The sequence below is a fragment of the Meriones unguiculatus genome, chromosome 2, assembly GCF_030254825.1.
Source record: "Meriones unguiculatus strain TT.TT164.6M chromosome 2, Bangor_MerUng_6.1, whole genome shotgun sequence".
NCBI lineage: Eukaryota > Metazoa > Chordata > Mammalia > Rodentia > Muridae > Meriones > Meriones unguiculatus.
In genome coordinates, this window is record NC_083350.1 from 159,768,997 (window position 1) to 159,776,235 (window position 7,239).

General features: G+C 46.5%; 1 long non-coding RNA gene across 1 annotated transcript in view; it reads right to left on the reverse strand.

Annotated features, from left to right (window-relative positions):
* LOC132652471 (uncharacterized) overlaps positions 1–5,896 on the reverse strand; it is a 29,164-nt gene extending 23,268 nt beyond the window's left edge. Inside the window, exons 1-4 of the long non-coding RNA XR_009590105.1 lie at positions 5,799–5,896; positions 3,163–3,258; positions 2,628–2,905; positions 1,981–2,088 (exon numbers count right to left, since the gene is read on the reverse strand). This is a non-coding gene — a long non-coding RNA (uncharacterized LOC132652471). The remainder of the gene's footprint in view (positions 1–1,980; positions 2,089–2,627; positions 2,906–3,162; positions 3,259–5,798) is intronic.
* Positions 5,897–7,239: the final 1,343 nt, after the last annotated feature.

Here is a 7,239-nt window from a genome sequence, read left to right on the forward strand (position 1 = left end):
CTTACTTGAAAACCTAGATCCAAAAGGCTGGAGCTGAAATTTCACTCCAAGACAAAATGAGTACCTTGAAGTTCATGACATCTGGTCCAGATCAAGCGCTCGAGAAAGGGGAAGAGAAGACGGAGGTGTTCAAAGCGGCTGGAATGAAGGTATGTATTCAGTAGGGTAGATAGTGTACATGGGACACAGTGAGACCTTGGAAAAAGCTCCAAATGGATTCGTGTCCCTGAGTGTGGTGGCACCAGCTCTTTCCATGGCAGTGCTGTGCGCAGAGAGCTAAGGGAAGAGGCCGCTTTGGGCATTCTAGGTTTAGACCTCTGCACTGAAGACAGTAGTGACGTGTTAGGATGAGGCCTGGGTGCGCCGGGGCTCGATAGGCATACTCTAGAGAGATGAGCAGCTTGGATCTCTGACCCATATTTCATCTGGGGCCACCCATCCTTCCTAGCCTCAGATGGCCTCCTGCTGGCCTGACATAAACGAAAAGGGCCTGCTTCTATCCCCAGAAGGAACCGGAGTTCTTCCCATCTTCAGGTACGCCCGTGTTGTGCACCACGCAGGTCTGTGAGCCCAGACAGGTGAGCCCATCGCTGGGGCTGACGGTCTCCATCAGCACTCCCGTGGCGGTGGCAGCGGAGGACTCCAGGTGACTGGCTCGGACCGGGAGCAGAGGGACCTCCTAGCAGTTCACCATCAGTATCCTGGACTCCCCTGGAATGCTCGCGAATCAATGCCTTCCAGTCATCCCAGGCTTGGCCCTGCCTAGGTCTGCAGAAGATTCCCAAAGGCTTCGGGCCCACATTGTGAGCCGTAGTCACGGCGGTAACTGGAATGGGCTGTTAGTCACGCTTCCGTCCGCGGGCAACAGTGGAATGGGTCAACTCCAGAAGGAGTCTGGTTCTCATACGGCTCACGGCTTCAGAGGTTTTCAGTCGGTGTTTGATCGTGGCTTGCTTTTAGTCACGGGATAAAGTGACGCAGTATGGCGGAGACACACACAGGGCAGCAAAGCTCACCACTGCATGGTAGTGACGACAAGAAACAGGAAGGGGCCGGGGTCAGTGTCTCCCCAGTATCCTCGGGGGGGGGGGGGGCCTGGCTTTCCGCTAGGCCCAATTTACAAGGCCTACCATGTAAGCGCCCCCTCACCACGAAGGCCTTTAGGGAGCACTCAAAACCCAGCCCTGCGAGTGACACAAGTGACTCCTGCACCTGAGGCTCCGTGCAGGCGGATTCTGCCAGGGCCCTGCTTCCAGGACGCTCCCGAGTCACGTGAACAGAGGGAGGCACTCAGCTGACCGCGCAGGCGGTGACAGCTCCGCCAGCAGTGAGGACTCTTCATCACTCTTGTCCTCCCCCACCCCGAGCGAGCCACACCACGTCTAGATTGAGCTGACCCCAGGTCCAGCCAGCTACCCCAAGCTTGCCGCCCTGCCCACGCATTCTTGAGCCCATACAGTTTGGGGCCACGTCCAGCCCAGCTTTCTGCTTCCTGTAAGTCTGACTGTAACGCCACCTTTGTAAGTACAGTGTTTTCAAAACGGCTTCACCCAAAGCAACGGAAAATCCCCCCAGTAAAGCCGGAAGTCAGGTTTGTCTGTGACATTTGTTTTACAATTGGATATGGTGACTCCCAGCTTACAAACGAAGCAGGCCAACAGACAAGCGGTATTCAGGTGTCCTGCGATTAAAATGCAACAGAGTCTAGGCTCTCAGCTGGTACGGAGTCACCTGTCTCCGCTGAAGACTGTTTCGTACAAGGAGGAATGTCTGGCCAAGGAAGCTTAGTTTGAACTGGCATGTAGTCGGGGTTTTGTCCTGTTCAGAGTCACACACGTGAAAACTGCCAACTGCAGCACCTTTCAAAAATAGTCACAGGTTCTCACTCCAAGAACTTAACGTGAAGCAAAGAAGAAAGTGAAAGAATTTAAGAATACCGTTTTCACTTATTACATTTCTAGGTAATGCCATTATACTGACCTTGTGGTAACCAGGATTTTTGTCAAAGATTGGATATGTACTTCCATTTAAGAAGTAGGCATTTCTTAACAAAGGGCCTGCTACTGAATGATACAGCTTTGTCTCCACCTGCAGGAAGGAAAAGAATTATTTCTTAGTTGTAATACATAAAGCCTCAAAGACTCGTTATAAATGAAGTATAATCAGTAACTCATAATTTACTCATTCATTTTCCTATAATAAAGTAATTATTGGATCAATGGAGGGTTAGTCAAAAGCAATATCTAATTGGTGTCAACCATTGCGCTTCATTTATAACTTAAAAAAAATTGTGTGTGGGAATTTTCCTGCATGGCTGTGCACAAGTGCATGTAGTACCAGTGGAGCCCAGAAGAGGGCGCTGGATCTTCTGGAACGGATTTGTAGATAGTTGTTAGCAGCTTTGTGAAAGCTGGGACCTGAACCCTAGTCCTCTGCAAAAGTAGTAAGTACCCAGCCATTTCTCCAGCTCCTTATTTTTAACTCTTTAATTGAAGTCTATTGTACATACAGAAATGTCCAGCTATCAATGCACAGCTTGATGAATGACCACAAATGGCCACAGCTGTGTAACTGTCACCCACAGCTAGACTATGAAACCATTCGGGAAACTCTTGGTCTGCGCTTACCTTTGAATGAAGACCCAAACCGTTAATTCTTTAGCAAACCATCAGTCATATCTCAGGAGAAAGGACAGTGAGAGGTAGGTGAGAGGCTGTAGGACGTGATTTTTGTCCCCTCAGCACCATGGTCCAGGAGCTGCCCCTGAAAAACCTGCTTCAGGTTTGGGTTAGTGTCAGCCTTCTATGGCTCCCTGCTGCGGCTTCAGGCTCTCAGCTTGGGCTTTTGTTCCAGTCTGGGTCTAACTTCATCTTCGATTACATGAGGTGTTCCGTAGGACTCGTCCCTACAAAAACCGAACAGCACCTGAGCTTTTCCTCCCTGGATGCATAACCTAAGGATTTCTCGAGGAACCACAGCTCACAGTATTTAGGGAGGAGTCTTGTCTGACTGAGACGAGAGTGAGGTACCCACAGGTTCCCTCCATCTTCTGGGCAGAAGCTAACATTTTGCACCCACATCAAACAAGCGGTCGGAATGCTCTGTATACGGCCCCAAATGTAACTGCGAACCAAAATAGTTCTGCAGCTGTTGTTAGGTTACCTGAAGCCTCTGAGGCAAAGCAGCTTGTGACTATTGTTTCAGGGAGCTTCTCAGGTTTCTTTTGTTTCAGACAAAGGACTGCAGTCGGACCCTTTCCTGGTTTGGAAAGAGAAATCGACAGAGCTCTTCTTTAACCACGACTCAAGACCGACAGAGTGTCAGCGCTTACACTTTTCTGTAGAGAATAGCCAATAACCCCCCTTAACTGACATCTGTGGTTGTTGGTTTTCTAATCACAAAGTCTCTTTCCAGGACTATCTAGAATCAGTTGAAGATTCCATCTCCACCCCCTGGTCCATTCGGAGAAAAAACAACTTCACCTGTTGATGCTGCAAACTCAGGAAAAGGGACACAAGCGAGTAGGAGGAGAAAGACAATGCAAAACTCGGCAAATCACTACAGGGTTGTTGCCCCCACACACACACACTTGAAAATGTCTGACTAAAATCACTCGTTAGACATCCCTAATATCAGACGGTTCTTGTTAAAGTTATCAGAAAAAAAAATACAAGTGGATGCTTTTCAGCCAGGGTTCAGCCCATCTCCACGGGGAGGCTGCCAGGTGCTCTTGGTATCAGGGACATAATAGCTCCTCTAGTGCTCACATATTGTGGGCACGCTTTAGCTATTCAAAACCAGATGGAGGAAATCGAGGAGTGGGGAGGGGAGGGATGGGGCTCAGAGAATGAATAAAAAAGACAAAATGGCCCCAGACTCTTCGCTACGGCTCTTCGTGGGTTGAAAGCCCACATTGTGTGAAGCAGTAAATGCTATTCAGCATCACGAACTGCACCAAAAGTACAAAACTGCCCTCCTCTAGCCAGCCAGTTTCTTAGACGACCAAAAAAGCCCTTTTCGTTAACTACTGTGGTTCATTGTCCTATGGCCCACAGTCATTTCATATTCTCAGGGAAACATAATTTTTTTAAAAACTTTCTCTAACTTGTCAACTGATTTTGCACAGTCCAATGAACAGAGATGAATTCTCAGACCTAATTTGATTAATAATAATAAAAAAAAGTTCTCCAGCCAGCCTGCTCTTAAGTGTTCATTTATTCTATGAGAGAGTCCCCCCTTCCTTCCCTTCTCTAAAACAGGTCCCCTTTGGGTTCCTGTCCCCACCCCACCCTCCCCTTCACCTCTGTCTACTTTGCTTGGATAAGAGCCTCACAATGAATAGGCAACATTTTCAAGAAAAGGGGGAGGGCTGAGGAAGAGTTAGAGGCCAAACGGAGCCCTTGGAGGAAAAGGAATTCAACGAGTGATCTAACTCAATGGCATTCACTGTTGCAGACAGCAATGAACTTTTTACTTAGCCGGCAGCAGTTCACCTCCTGTCCTCCACTCATTTGAGACCATTTTCCAAGAAGAAAAGAAAGCCATGTGGTTCTCAGCATCATCTCACACAGTGCAGACGGCCTCTGCCTTTTCTGCTAGACCTTTGTGCTGGGCATGTACAAACTCCTCTCTTTGTCTCCCAACCTGCTTCCTTGCATGGCATTCTTTTGTACGAGCAAATGGGGAAAAGTTGGATGCTTTGCCACCCATTTGGAAAAGGTAAAGTTTGCCTGGAAAATAAATAATATGTGTGCCATAACTTGGTATAATCTTTCATGTGCAAATGTTCTTAGGTTTCCCCAAATAACAGAACACAACATGAAACACCCAAACATTTATCTCAAAGCTGGCTGAAAGTCTAATGCCCTAAGAAACTGCAAAGTCTCTTTTGTTTCTCCTGTGTGAATACAGATGCCTGATGAGTAATAGTAATTTCCACGTGCCATGTTACTTTCTGTAAATTACTTCATTTCAGACAAAAGGTATGTTTCCTTCAGGAAGAAACATACCTTCCGGGACACATGTGGTATGTCCAGGAGTGGTCCTGGCCAGCTGCTGTGGATGTTGCCGTCAGTGGTGACATGACGGCACCACTGTGCTAGCGGGTGACATTTACGGTCCCTCGTGGTCCTGGCTTTCCTTCCTTGTTATGCCTCTCGAATCAATGTTCTTTTACATTTATTTTGATTAGATACGTGGAGTGGGGTATCCGAAATCCCTGAATGTCTTGTGTTTGCGGGACCACTTGCTGATGCGAGGGTTATATCTGGTAGAAACAAGTCCTCATTTGGATTTCTGGTGTGAACTTGCTGCCTTTGTAAGTCCAAAGTTAGAAGCTCTCATCATTCAGCTTACTGAGATATTCCTGGAATATTGCATGCATTTTTACGACAGGAGATGAACTGGTCAGTGTCTCCAAGATCTGACACAGTTATAAACTTATATGTTCCTCGGCCACCTGAAGGTTTACTCCAAATCAGGAAATAATGAGACTTTTCGTGGTTCCTGCTGAGTAAATGGTTGTTAATTTGACTCAATGGAGGATGAGATCTATATAGATAATTTGCATACTAGATTCTTGAACATTCTTACTATATTTATTCATGATAGTTCAGTTATTAGAAGTTAAACCAAAATGCCTCCCCCTCCCTTTTTTAATGACATCAGAGACACACTTATAAGGTGACTTCTGGTCAGACTTCCAGAGAGGCTCTGTTCCGATGAAATCACAGGAAGCATCTGAAAGAGTCCATTCAGGGCTCCTGGAGTCTCCTGGAGGCATCAGCTAACATTCATACCTCTGATTTCTGCAGGACCCCTGGGCACCATCCGTGCCCCTCACCTCCGCGCTGTCGAATCTGAGAAGTCACAGCCTGGAGGCACCTTGCCAGTCTACTTCCTCTAGTGGGCAAGAAAAATAACAAGATTTACAAAGAAGAATGTGTGCTATCTGGCCCGACTCCCCAGACCAGGCAAGAACAGTGCTCTGGTTCATGGAACTCCAAAAGGACCACATGGAGATTAGCTTGCTTGTGTAATAGGGGTGAGCAGTCTATGCCTCCATGTCAAAGAGGGCAACATAAGAGGTCTAGAACAGAATTAATAACCAGCAAAACTGATAATATTTATTAATCACTTAGACATATGCCCTGTATCATGTTAAGGTCCTGACAGTAAATTCTTTTTGTTCTTTATAAGGCAGGTGTTAGTGCCATTTCTGTCTTACAAGTGGAAAAACTATGGCTCCGAGATTAAAATGAATCACAATGGTCAAATAACATGATGATTCATATGTGTGCCAATGCTTGGAAACACCTTCTAAACTTGAAGTATAATTCTACTGTCTTTGAGCTAGTGCTAGAGACCAAATCCTAAAGAGTAGAGGACGACCTGAGTGATGGTGAAGTTCAAGACATTTCCCCCATGTTAATTGGCTCTGTCATGGATTTCTCCCTTTCAGGGATGCACACAGCTTTTTCGGTGCTGCATCCAAGTCACCAGTACACACGGTTTGAAGGCAGACCGTTACCTTCTACCATCCTGCCCTTCCCGGTAGCAGAGGAGATCCTCTTAGGATCTGCAGCTCTGACAGTCAGTGCACACTCGATAAATATTTCATCTAAGCTTCAGAAAAGTATGATCTATCTCTGGAGCCCCAGCAGTCCACTGACGGCAACATCCACAGCAGCTGGCCAGGACCACTCCTTTCCTCGGATGTTGAATTAATGCTGGCTGAGACCTTTAGCCGAAGCCTTCCTTTCAAGGCTCCAGACAAGGTTACCATTATCTACCAGCACATTACTCCAAGCAGGGCTGTTATATCATTAATCAGCTTACAGCTTCTCTTCTGGGCCAGTTCTGACCTGAGGATGCACCACAGATGCCTTAAAGACATTGGATATAATGTCAACCTACAGGCTGCAAATATTAACTACCTTACATCATCGCTCACTTTTGAGCTAGGAGTAAGATATAAACAATTCACCTCCTTGGCTGAACTTCTCTGGCAAGTGGCTATTCCCCTGGAGAATTGGCGGGACTCAGCTTTCAGAATGTTGACTCTGTGGCCATGTTATTTATTTATTTATTTATTGCCGCCATCTTATTAATATGATTAAATTTTATGCCAACACTGGGCTGAATCAATGCTAGCACTTGACACTCCCCTACACATGCAGTTTAGAGTGTGTTTAGTCTTCCTTAGAAAGTGTTAAACAATTTTTCAACAAGTAACCGTTA